The 13134-nt window shown below is 44.9% G+C and overlaps 1 long non-coding RNA gene and 1 other non-coding gene across 2 annotated transcripts; one reads left to right on the top strand and one right to left on the bottom strand.

Annotated features, from left to right (window-relative positions):
* The first annotated feature begins 203 nt into the window (after nt 1-203).
* On the top strand, nt 204-4322 carry LOC136539748 (uncharacterized). The gene is made up of 4 exons (XR_010779758.1): nt 204-918; nt 1108-1201; nt 1289-1360; nt 4093-4322. It is a non-coding gene; the product is annotated as an uncharacterized lncRNA (long non-coding RNA).
* A 4701-nt stretch (nt 4323-9023) lies between these two features.
* Nucleotides 9024-9130, bottom strand: LOC136541008 (small nucleolar RNA R71). Its single transcript, XR_010780124.1, has one exon. It is a non-coding gene; the product is annotated as a small nucleolar RNA R71 (small nucleolar RNA).
* Between the last annotated feature and the right edge of the window lie 4004 nt (nt 9131-13134).

Raw genomic sequence — 13134 nt, 5'->3', positions numbered from 1 at the left:
TTCCATTCTAGACAATGGAAAGATTTAAGATTGTTCGTTTTTTTTTGGCTTATCTCTTTTTCTTTCTTATAAACCGCAGCCAAGCTCGTGCACCTCATCGGGCCACGTCGCCTTTTTTTTATCAGCCGTTCGATTTCCTGCGCCGGCGTTGATCGAGCCGTTGATCCCGTCCGTCTAGCTCGCCTCTCCTAGCGCTTCGCGAATACTCCACTCCTCCGGTCGGCCGACGACCTTTCACCTCATCCGGCTCGCAAGAACGATAACGCACCGCCTTCACCCAGCCCGCCGCTCGGCGCCTTCTCTGCCCGGGCCTCCATTCGCGCCGCCACGCCCACGGCCCCCGCACGCGCCATGGTGGCTCGGGCCGCCGCGCCGTGCCTCCCCCCAACCCCCTCTCCTCCGCCCACGCGAGGGTCGCTGGGGCCGCTGGCCCCCCGCCCGCTCCGGGGTGGTCTGGGCCGCCGCGCCCGTGCACCCCACGCCCGCGCTGGGAATGCCCGAGCCACCGGGCGGAAGTGGGGAGGGGGCACGCGAACGGGCAGGCCCCGCGACAGACGCGTGAGCCGAGCGGCGCCAGGCTTTGTCGGGAGACGCCTCTTTATTTCTCTGCGCGTGGACGGCAGGCCGGCGGCGGCGGAGCCCGCACGCACCAGGCCGGAGGCGGCGGCGGCCGCGGCCGCAGCCCTGAAGTCCGAGCGACGGTTTCCAGAGAGAAGCCGTTCGTGCGGCATGCCTTTCTCCGCCCGTCTGCGTGCCGCCTGGGGATGCCACGCCGAGGTCGCCGTGGGAAGAGGCTCGCCGGGGCTGCCACGCTCGAGCCCACGCCCGCGCCGGGGTGAGCGCAGCTGCCGTGCCCGCGCCCTCCGCCCTCTCCGGGGTGACCGGAGCCGCCATCCGACTCCTCAAGCACAAGCGCATGTTCGTACCCAACTCCCTGTCTCCCCGTTTCAGCCCCTTCTATTTCGGTTACAATCACTTTCACTTTTGTCATTTGTCTGTTGCCAATTCATATTACCATCTTCGTTGCCATGTCACCGGAAATAGTAGCAGCAGGCAGCCATTATCCATAATACTATACCAATTCGAGATTGCTTATTTCCCTCTCAGCCACGAGGAGCAGCGCAACATGTTGCACAACCAAACCTACAATCTCGACCAAGTTGCCTTCGCTGCTGTTGGCCTCAAGGATGCTCAGCAGACTGTAATGTCCTCAAATCTCTCATCTAGCAAGTTCGTTCATGTTCCGCCCATGTTTATACGGAGTGGTTTTTCTTTCCTTTTTTCTCAGATGAATGCAATGAATGCAGCAAACGAAGAGCTCAAGGGAATGATGAAAACCGCCAAAATTGATGAAATTGATGTATGTGTTGCTACCCGTCTTGTGCTCCCAACATTTTCAGAATTTTTTATATCCATTTCTGATCATTGTGAAAAAAATCACAAAGTGCTAGATAAGCACTGTTGTCGTCCTTCTATTGCTCTCAGCACTTTCAGATTTTGTCATATCCATTTCTGATTCATTGTTAAAAGTTTCCTAAAATGTTACTAGATTGATTAAGGGGAAGGATGTTGTCTAGCTTCTTATGGGCACGTACTGCAGGCGTAGCATCAAATAACTATACTTCCTGTGTCCTGAAATATAAAGGCTTTTGAGTTTTTCCTATGCAACTATCCCGTCTACTTTCAGATCTTGTTATTATATCCATTTCTGAATTCCGATTCATTGTCGAAAGTTTCCGGAAATGCTGGACCAACACTGTTGGTCCCCTTTCTATTACTCCCTGCGCTTTAAGATTTTGCTGTGTTCATTTTTGATTCATTGCCAAAAGTTTCCGAAAATGCTAGATGGGGTAAGGGGATGTGGGAATTGTTTAGGTTTGTTTGGGCATATATTGCAGGCCACATCAAATAACTGAATAACTTATAACAAACTCGGGGATCCTTCTATCTTTTGGAGTTCTTTCTTTTTGACAAATTCTATCTTTCGGAGTTAATGATACGGAGGTTATTTTAGGATCAGATGACCTAGCAGTGTCCATGTACACAAAATAATTTTGAGATTTTTTTGTTGTCTTCTTTTGATCAAAGGCAGAACAGAAATTTATTAGCTTGCCTATCACCCTTAGTTTACAGTCAACCTTTTCTTTGAAGCTTTTGTAAGTGATATGGTGTCTATATAATAGACATACAGTTGTTGAAGCCTATGACATCACCCAGATGGTGTGTTTGTAAGGGTTTTTGCCCCATTTTTCATTCTTAATATAATGATACACAACTCTCCTTTGTGTCGAAGAAAAAAAAATCACCCATGGCTCTGCTCGGCTGCACTGGTTGCAGCTGCGGCTACTGCAGCCATAGGCACTGTATACAGTGTTGCAGCCGTAGGCATATGGTGGGGAATGCTGGATGCGATGCCTTTAGTATTTGCTGTTGCTTCCTCTTCTGTCCTTTTTTCCCGGTACCTTGAGTATGCAAGATGAAATGACAGATCTGATGGACGCGAACAATCAGATACAAGAAACTCTTGGTGATGTTGATGAGGAAGAACTGATGGGGGGTATGGAAGTCCAATTTCATCTTGGCAATATGACCTCTATATATTCAATCCTTTTTTATGGTTGGTGTTATAATCTTGGGAGAATTATCTATTTGGCACTGAAACAAATTAGTGTTTTGTATTTGGCACTCGAAAATTTGAACTTTCCTATTTGGCATGAAGTTAAAATTTTCTTTCTTAAATGGCACTGCCGTCCATTTTCATTGGTCATATGTTAGTTGACTGGTTTGACCGTGTCAGTTTTTTTCTCCCTATGTCCAATGTACCTATCCATTGGATTCACTGCACAGAGTAAGGATGGAGAGAGAGAGAGAGCGTTAGAGAGAGACAGAGAGAGCAAACCAACGGATCGAAGCGGAGCCGCACGAGCGCAGAGAGAGAGGGGGACGGCCGGCGCCCACTGCCGGCATTGCCCGCCGACGACACCGAGGCATGCTCGCGCGCGCCGTGCCGATGCACCGCACACTAGGGGCGGCAACGTGCATCCTAGGGCGGCGGCCGGGGCCTGACCGTTCCAGTGAGCCGAGGAGGAGCCATGAGAGGGAGGAGGAGAAGAGGACGATGTATCGCCTCACCGCGCCGCCAAGTTGAGCCGCCGCCGCCACCTCCGGCGAGGAAGAGGCCACACGCACGGGCGCAGTTGTCGAGCATAGGCAGCTAGGGTTTCGTCGAGGATAGGAACACACGCGGAGCGGCAGGAGAAAGCCACATCTAGGGGCACCTGCGTCGGCGGCCACCGGCGAGGCCTGTCGGCGATGCCATGGGGGCTCACGCCGCCAGTGCCATGCTGCCGCACCGTCGTGGGTCCCCGCAGAACGGTTGCAGGAGGTCGCGCGGGGAGAGCGGGCGTGGGCCACGGCCACGGCACCGCAGAGGCCGGCGCGCCGTGCAAGGGGGCGCCGCTGCGCCACGCGCGCCGTGCGGGGAGCCGCTGCGGTCGGGACGAGGAGGGAGGGAGAGCGAGTGTGGAAGAGTCTAGAGAAGGGGAGAGAGAAAGGTTGCACCAAGATATTTTCTGATGCATGCACAGTAGGAGTTGGTGGGATGAACATGCACCGTTGATCGTGGAATCTGATGGCCGAGCGAATTTGGGGCGCGCTTCAAACAAGGGTATTCATGTCATTTTGCCAGTCACTTACACCGTTACTGTCCTAAATGGACGGTAGTATCATTTACGAAAGCAAATTTCAACTAGGTGTCAGATAAGAAAGTTTAAATTTTTTAGTGCCATGCCAAATAGATAATTCTCCATATAATCTTTTTGATCAAAAAGGGTGCAACGATAACAAACCTAAGACCCAATCAGCCTATATCTAATTCATCATATGACAACTTGCCTTTTTCTTTAACATGATTGCTTTTGTGGAACCCGATCATTTGAACTTTAGATCCTAAAAAAAAGACTATTTTTCATAGCATACATAGGCATGGTCACTTCTGCTTATAATCATAGATTCCAAGCTTGCTTGTACTTAAACTATTCCATTTATTTTTTAAAAAATATGTGATACTTCTGCTTTGGTTTTCATGAACAGGACAGCACTGTTGAACCGCCAAACTTGAATAGATGGACTGGTCCTGATCAAGGAGAGCGTGGCCGGTCATGGCGACCTACACTAAAAAATATCTCTTAATATTTTGCATTGTCAAATAGATGTATCAATGTCCTTTTTAATATTTTTCATCATTAAATAGATACATCAAAGTGTCTTATAATATTTTGCATCGTTAATTAGATACATCAAAGTTTATGCAATCCTTTTTACTCCATCCGTTACAAATTATAAGACGTTTTAGCTTTTCTAGATATTGTTTTTAGTATGTATCTAGATATAGTGTATATCTATATGCATAGCAAAAGCTACGTACCTAGAAAAGTCAAAAAATCTTATAATTTAGAATGGATTAGGTACTTAATTAATGCAAGCAGCAAAGGAGCATGGTCTGCTCTCTCTCTCCACGTACTGGCAAATCACGCCTTCGGCACTGGCTTAAGTGCCTAACATAGGCAAGCACGCGGCAATGCCGCCCATGATTTCTAGTATTAAGTAAAGAGCAGGCGTCCGTCTGACCGGACGCGGCCTTCCTGGGCCTACGCCGTACTGGCCTAACAAGCTACATCCCAACTTGCCGTACTGGCCCAACAAGTAAAGAGCAGGCGTCTACATGTCTCCCCCATCTCTCTTACTAAAAAATATCTCCCAACTTGCTTGTCTGTGCGTGCTTTTCTGCGTCGTGTGGCCATTCATCCACCCCACTCTGCATCACCGCCACAGCCATCTCCCCACATGCGCCCTATCCAGCGCCGCGCTACCCCACTCCGTTGCGGCCATCCCTCACCGTGTCGCCTTACTTCGGCTCGCTGCTGTGAGCATCCCTAGTCGCGCCCCACTCAGCACTCGCCCATCGCGGCCACGGCGTGCACCGCGCCACCAGGAGAAGGTCATCGCCGACTGGGACAACGTCTCCCGCGATCAACCGAAGACACCACGACGAGAAGAAGCACATGTTGCAAGCATATGTTTTAAGTGTTTCAGATATCTCAGAGGTACGTTGCAAGTGGTTTATGCAGATGTTGCAAAAGTAGATCGGGATGTCGCATATATTGCAACAGTTGTACAAGTATGTTGCAAGCTTCTGTTCCCTATGTTTCATTTGTTCTTCCAGATGTACATTGCAAGTGTGTTTATTTAGATGTTGCATATGTTTCACACATATGTTGCAAGTATTTTATTTGGATGTTGCGTATGTTTTACAATGGATTCTAAGTGTTTTAGGTGTTTTTGCACGTGTTTTATATGCATATTTCAAGTGTTTCATATGCGTTCAGACGTATGCCGCCAGTGTTGCATCTAGATGTTTCAAAAGTAGATCGAGTGTTGCATCTCCCTCCTCGCTTTCTGTTGCCTCGCTTCGGTGTCTCCTCCTCCTCCCGGCACCGGGCTGGGCATCCACCGCCCCTTCCCGTCTTCTCGATGTTGGTAGCGTTCGGGACGGTTTGGGCCCGCGTGGACGCGCAAAACGGCACAAGAAGCGGTCTGCATAGGAAACTAGCAAGACATCACGTCACAGTAACTAGATCGGGTTTATCAAACAAATTTAGCTCAAAATTCCATTCTTGAAATAAAACACCATCCCATTAGTACAATTTGCACCGCCTCACACACTACCGATTAGTAAATTTTACATGAAATTCTGCCTTCGGTTTATCTACCGTTGTTAATCAAACCGATCTCGAAGACCTCAGCATGTCTTGTATTGGTACACCATAAAATCTAAGATGTCATGTGACACTAGTCGATGGACTATTTCATTTCTTCATGTTACAATACATAATTTTCACAAAGACACACCAACTCTTGCAGTGACATGACCTATGCTAGAAAGAATTATTTTAAAAAATCAAACAAAAGAGTTGTTGATTATATTAAAAAGACTGGACTGGACAATACATCGAAGTAACAACAAACAAACAAAAACTACAACAACCAAAGACAACAAACCTAAACTAACATATGGAAGCAACTATCTCAAATCATCGACAACACCCAGTTGAACTGAGACCTCAATACATGCCATACACAACATTGTCACAACACTGTTCCACTCAAGCATAGCAACAACAATACTATATAGCTACAACCAAACCATAAGCACTAGTTTTTCTTAAAAAACACAATTGTACCCCCACGTCACTATTCACCGTGAAGCACCACCATCATTGGACGAAATGCTAACATGTAGATACATTGTTGTCACCGCTTATACCGTTGTAAGGGACCGTGACGCCTAAGAGGAGGGTGAATTAGGCAACTTAAAAATCTACTTCTAACTATGGCCTCTAATTCCACCTAGTCAAAACCTATGCAAGAAACTAATCTATCTAAATGTGCAACTAAGGTTTTGCTAGGAGTGTTGTCATCTCTACCGCAAAAGAGTTATGTAACCTAAGTTCCAATCCTATCAACTAGGCTATTAACTAAGCTAGTAAGGGTAAAGCACACAACCAAGGTAGCAATATAAATGCGGAAGGTAAATATGAGGTAGAGATGCAAACTCCCATCGATGACTCTGGTATTTTTACCGAGGTATCGAGAAGTGCTCAAGCTTCCCCAAGTCCTTGTTGGAGCCCCTCGCAAGGAACCCCTCGCAAGGGCCAAGCTCTCAGGCGGGTAACTCTGTGGATAGCCCTAGGTCTTCTCCATGCGCAAGTGGATCTCCGGTGTGCCTTCCAGCAAGCCTCTCCTAGACCGCTCTTCGCCGTCTTCACTATCAAGCTTTTGGCCAAAACACCGCGGGCCTTGTTCCCTTCGGTACACGGTGGAGGCCACACCACAAACGCGGCTGGTGTGATCTCGTAAGACTACAAGTCCCTCCAATGTACAACAATGGTGTGCGCAAGCACCGAGTGGTAAGAAGTGTGCGAACCTCACTAAACACTAGGCCTAAACCTAGAGCAAACACATAAGTGGCGGTCTAATCAACCTAAGCACTTCGTAAAGCACCTACGCTAATCACTTAATATTTCGCTAAACACTTTGATGGCTAGAGCAGCTAAATTTGAGTATCAAGTCATATACCAATTCCTTGGGCTCTCACACACCTCATTTGGTCGGCCATGGGGGTATATATAGGCTTCCAATGAAATAGAGCCGTTGGATCCCTTGTAGGACTTTACTGCGTCACTCTGGATCGGACTATCTTGGGGGTCCGGACCATCTCACCAGGGTCCTATTGTCCACATGTTAAAATCTGACTGTTGCTGTGCTCTAATGACTCTTTTCCATGCTCTAGACCAAGCTCTAGACCCTGCCTCCGGACTAATGTGCACCTTGGTCCTGCTGTCCCGAAACTACACCGAGAGGTATTTTTGCTCCGGACTCAGTCCCGAACCTACCTCTGGACCATGCACCACGGGTCCGGTGTGTTTTGCCTTCCGAATAGCTATTTTGGAAGCTTTGGACTGTGCTCCGGACCCATGCTCTGGACTAAGTCCTATGCTACGGACCTAGGCTCCAGACTGCTACAATGACAGTCTTGAGCTTGACACACTTTCGTATTTTGGACATAACTTTTAGCTCTGAACTCCGATTTTGATAATTGTTGGCAGTCATTAACGATCAAATCCGACCGCCAACTAAGGTAAAAAAGAGAAGAAATTGGCAATCTTAAAACACATATGCATTTACTATTAACCAAGTTCCACATGTATTTGAAGGATGTTATTTTGCAGGTCACAAACACAAATACATGGAGAAATTCACCGAAAGACACTAAATTGTCTCATGAGGTTGCTAGCAGACCAGTACTCGGTGGCCTCCCGACCTGCTTCACACTTAGCCCTAAAACTAATTATGTAATTTGTATGATCATTAACTAATCTTTGTATGACTATAATAGACCAATGCCTGCTCGACCTAGGATTATTCTTTTATCCTTTCTTTTCTATTTTATCCTTTGAGGAATGCCAAGTGTGTGTCCACTATCTTGAAATCACCGTTTTTACCCCTACTATAGCATTGGTGTACTTGCAAGATTATTATTCAAGTTCATATCCATACTAGACTCTTAATCAAATGCCTTTCTTTGGGAAAATATAAATAACGATACCCTGAATACTTTTGGGTGAAATGCTACAATGATAGCTCCATGCGTTTGCGGATAAATATCTAAAATTGTTAAGGAACTATCAAGGCTATTACTTAGTGGCATTGCTAATCATTAGTGATGACGCTAAGAAATACCAACAAGCAATTCTGGTGTAGTTGCTTAGGATACAAACCTAGTAGCTACGCTAAGAAGTGTCAACAAGCATTTCTAGCGTCGTTACCGGAGAAGGCATAATTGATTAAAGAATCTAGTAGGACATGTTCATGATAATATGCATGTAAGGTAGCCATTATTTATGTAGGCTAACTTTGATTGTTTTCTCCTATTGTGGATGAAAACAGGATAGTGTATGATCGGTTTTGACCTGCCGAACAACTACACTCAAAATCTAGAGGCATTCCTGAGGAAGAAATGGTCTTGTGCTTCTTCTTCTTTTGCTGCTACTCTTCTGACAGTCGAACCTATCACTCCCACACCATCCGTTACTCCAATCATGGCCAAGACCCTCCACGACAACTCCATCCCCGCTGTTGCCAACGTGCCCATTGGGCCCACTGTTAACATTGGGGATGGGAACTTCGAGCTCCATACCGACCTCATCACGATGGTGCAGGCAAACCAATTCCATGGTTTGCCAAGCGAGGACACAAACGCGCATCTCCAACACTTTCTCAGGTTATGCGACACGATCGTCATCAAGGACGTCACACCTGAGAGCATCAGACTTCACTTGTTTCCCTTCTCCCTCTTAGGGAAGGCGAAGCAGTGGTTTTACAAGGAAAAGGAAGCTATCATGACATGGGACAAATGTTCCGCGGCATTCCTCGCCAAATTCTTCCCCATGACCAAAACCAATACCCTGAGGGGATGAATTTCATACTTCCAGCAAAGCTCCATGGAAACCATTCTCGAGGCGTGGGAGAGGCTGCAAGACTAGATCCAAGCATGCCCACACCATGGGATTGAAAACTGGTTAGTGCTCCAAAATTTTTATGATGGATTAATACCCATGTCTAGGGGTCACCTCGACGCTGCTGCTGGAGCCTCCTTCCTTTCCCTCACCATTGATGGAGCCACAGCTCTCATCAATAAAATGGCGTGGAATCAAAGCTGGGAGAGGAAAGAAAAACACAAAAAGGAATGCATACCGTGAAGGAGACGGATATGCTTTCCGCAAAAGTAGATTTATTGATGTAAAGACTAGAGGAATGGGCCCAAGATAAAGACACCATGATGGGCACCATATAGGCCATGGACTCACACATGACGTGTGAGGTTTATGGAAACGTTGGCCATTCAGGGAATGATTGCCCCAAAACCCACGAAGAAGTTGCCTTCATCAACAACGGGTTTCGCCAACCAGGTAATAACGGATGGAACAACCAGTCCCGCCCGCAACGTAATTTGAACTACAATTTTAATTACAATTTGAATCAACTTTCCTTCAAAGACTTGGTATTAGGCCAAGCAAAAAATTATGAAAATATTACAAAGAAATTAATGTCAAACAATAAAATGCTTGAAAATATAAATTCTCAGATCGAAGGTTTAACTTATGCTATTAAAAATCAATTGAGATTTAATAAAATGATAGAAACACAACTAGCTCAAATAGCTGTTGCAATTCCTATTGACAGTAATGGAAAAATTCCTACTCAACCTGAGAATTCTTGTGAAATTGTAAAAGCGGTGACCACGAGGGGTGGTAAGACCACTCGTGATCCCCCAAATCCTAACCAGTCTGTAGGAAAAGCAAAACAGCACCAAGAGGCTAAACCTTCAATAACACAAGAAGAAAAAGAAAAAAACAAGAAGAGGAGACGGCACCGAAGGACTTCGTCGATACCAACTACCTGTTGTTTCCCACAAGGAACTGCAAGCAAGGCGTGGATGAACAATTCACTCGTTTTGTTGAGATGATCGAAAAGATACATGTAAGCGTCTGTTTACACCAAAATTTAGGAAAGAAGAATGCAAGAACTCAAGGCTTATACAATTGTATCATCATGGGATCGATCGGGTGTGAATCGAGGTCAGCTGGTTTTGATGCAGTGTCAGAATGGCTATTTTATAGATGACGTCAGCAGACAATATCAACGGACTATGTACGGATGGCGTCGAGGGGGGCAAACTTGTCAAACTCTATAAAAAGGGAAAGATTAGTGTCCAAGTTATCTTAAGTTAGGAATGTTTTCTCTTATACCAAAGATTGTAATGAATCATACTTGAGTAGGATTCATGTTTAGGTTCTGGGTATAAATATTGGACCCCGGCTATTGTAAGAAAAACAATCAATCAATACTAATTATATTTTTCGGCTTCACGCAAACCCTTAGGAGTAGGAGTACTGTAGATCTCAGCGAGTTCTTCAATAAGCAGGGCTGCATCGATCCAGTCGACCTCTGGCTTGTCTGTAAGTACCGTCATGGCTTATACTCTTGCTTGTAAGGATGCATCAGTTTGGTCGACCTCTTATGATCTCTGGTATAAGTTAGTTATCGATCCTTATCTAGTTCAAGTACGGCTACATCGATTGAGTTCGACCTCCACTGCTCGAATTAGATTAAGGTCAAGTTATCGGCTCTACCTAAGGGTGACATCCTTTGGGTAGATTCATTAAGTTACCGATCTTGCTGATGTTCTTGTTGTCATTGGTTTTCATCAATATCAACCTGCCCAATCGAGATCGATCTAGATCGGCCTCACATCCTTTTAGTCCATCGTTTATTTTGTCACATTGCGACGATTCTTACTTTAAACGACGGATTATATTTTATCGATTGTTCTACTTTGATCTTGATCATGCATAGTATGCGGCTAAGGCATGTCTGATCTCAAGAAGGTTTACTAGCTAGTTGAATCTGGTCTATCGCTCGCTATTATGGCTGTAATGATCTGGTCGATCCCCAATGATAGCACTTTAAATCAGAGTATGCTAGTTGGTAGATTTGCTTTCGGCCAGGCGTGACCTTGGCTGTCTGCTATGCCCGCATCGGCTAAATAGCCGATTGCCCATACTTTAACGCTTATAGCTTGTCTTCATGATTCTGTTAAATATGAATAGGTCTATTTACTTTAAAGGTTTGATCTGTTATCTTTATCATGGCTACCATTGATCTGGTCGAACCCCACTGTTAAGGATAACCAGTTAGATTTGATGAGTTTATAGATCTGTCCGTATTAAACAGTCTATTGTTCACATGTTGTAATCCCTTTTCCACTTGAATCGGCTATTTTAGCCGATTCGCCTATGCTTTTATAGATATGGCACATTTTCATAAACCTATTGAAGTATGGTCGGTTCTATGGATTTTCTAGTTCTGGACTATCATTATCATCATAGCTGTATCGATCCGGTCGAACCTCACTATTGATGGTAATAGGATAGATCTAGATGGTTCGTAGGTCTATCTATATCAAACAGTCGATTGTTTGCGTGGTATATCCCTTTTCACTAGATTCATTGGCTCTACACCATGTATTGATCAAATCTAATTTAGCCAGTGATGTATCTTCGACACATACATGTTAATAGCTTAAGGTAAAAGATCATTAAAACTGGGTGTATTGTATTCGTTACTATAAAATCAATCATGACCCGCGAGCTTTACAGTTCTTAATGGCCGATTTCTTCTCGTATCGGCTATTTAGTCGATTTTTCCATCTGGCTGCTCCCGAAGCGGCATACTTGGAACTGTCTGGACAAAACCAGCATGTTCCACCCTAAATTACTGATAAACTTTCTCTTCTTGTTAATTGCAGGTCAAATTGACTGGCATGCCTTTGCGAATTCGCAGGATCGACTAGTCCTGCGTTGAAGCCAAACAAATCTCCAGATCGTTCCAGCTTGCTACATGTCCACCTAGCGTGGCTACCATGTTTCTGCACCAACACACATTCTGGCATGCCTGGTGGGACCCCACAATCGTCATGGCAACTCACAACAATAGGGACATTCTTATGGTGCCTTATGAAGATCTATCTGATGAGGATAAAGATGTCATCAGTAAAGCTATAGAAGAATTTCAGAACAAGTGTTTATTGTCCTACACCAAGACACATGACAATAAAGTTGTTTAGAAATATCCACTACCAAGAGTTTTGATGCATGGGTAGTTAGATACAGACGAAGCTAATGATAGGTGTTTCCTATTAGATGATGTAAATAAATATGTTCATGATGCCATGTTGAACAATAATGCAGCTTTCTTGAACACATTCCATAATACCATGAAAGAGGTGTTTTATGGATGTTCAATTGATCAGGCTAGGCTAGCTTATTACAACATTCCTCATCCATCGACTCAGGGGACTAATCAAGCCGGTACTTGTAACACCCTCGTTACACTATAAATCTTTTGCTAAAACATGTCATGAGCATCATGGTTATGTGTTAATGCATGTGATATAGTGTGTAGATCAAATTCCATAACTCGAAATGATCAATGGAAACGTGAAACGGAAGTTAATTTCATAGTCACGTTATATTACTTAGGGTTTGAAACCAATTTTTATTAAGAGAAAATGCTATAGAACTTATATGTGCTACTTAAATAAAGTTGATGTGCAAACTTTGTGGATGGCGATGAAATACCCGTGGTCAAAAAATGAATTCACTAGCTAACTGGTCTAATAGCTTGGAAATCGAATTTGATGCGAATCCGATCAAGACTTAGCAAAATTCTCGAGTTGAAAATGGTGGGACGATGAGATATTAGTGGATTAAATCTGGAAAACTTAGCTCAAGGCTTGTGCTATATTTTTGCTCAGTGGTTTGCATCAAAGTCTATACTTCCTAATGGTAGCAAGGTTAGTTTGGTTAGGGCTTGGCTTGATCACTAATTAATTGCATTGGAAAACTTAAAATAGTTAACTTGGTAGCCTAGACTTAGCTCCGGATGGCAGTTGGCAATGCTAGCTTGGCAGTCTTCTATCTCCCTCTCCACTTCATCTTAGTTCGAGTGGGT

This window comes from Miscanthus floridulus, chromosome 2, assembly GCF_019320115.1.
Source record: "Miscanthus floridulus cultivar M001 chromosome 2, ASM1932011v1, whole genome shotgun sequence".
NCBI classification, from domain to species: domain Eukaryota; kingdom Viridiplantae; phylum Streptophyta; class Magnoliopsida; order Poales; family Poaceae; genus Miscanthus; species Miscanthus floridulus.
Note: the sequence above shows the minus strand (reverse complement) of the source record. Positions and strands in the feature narration are given on the sequence as shown.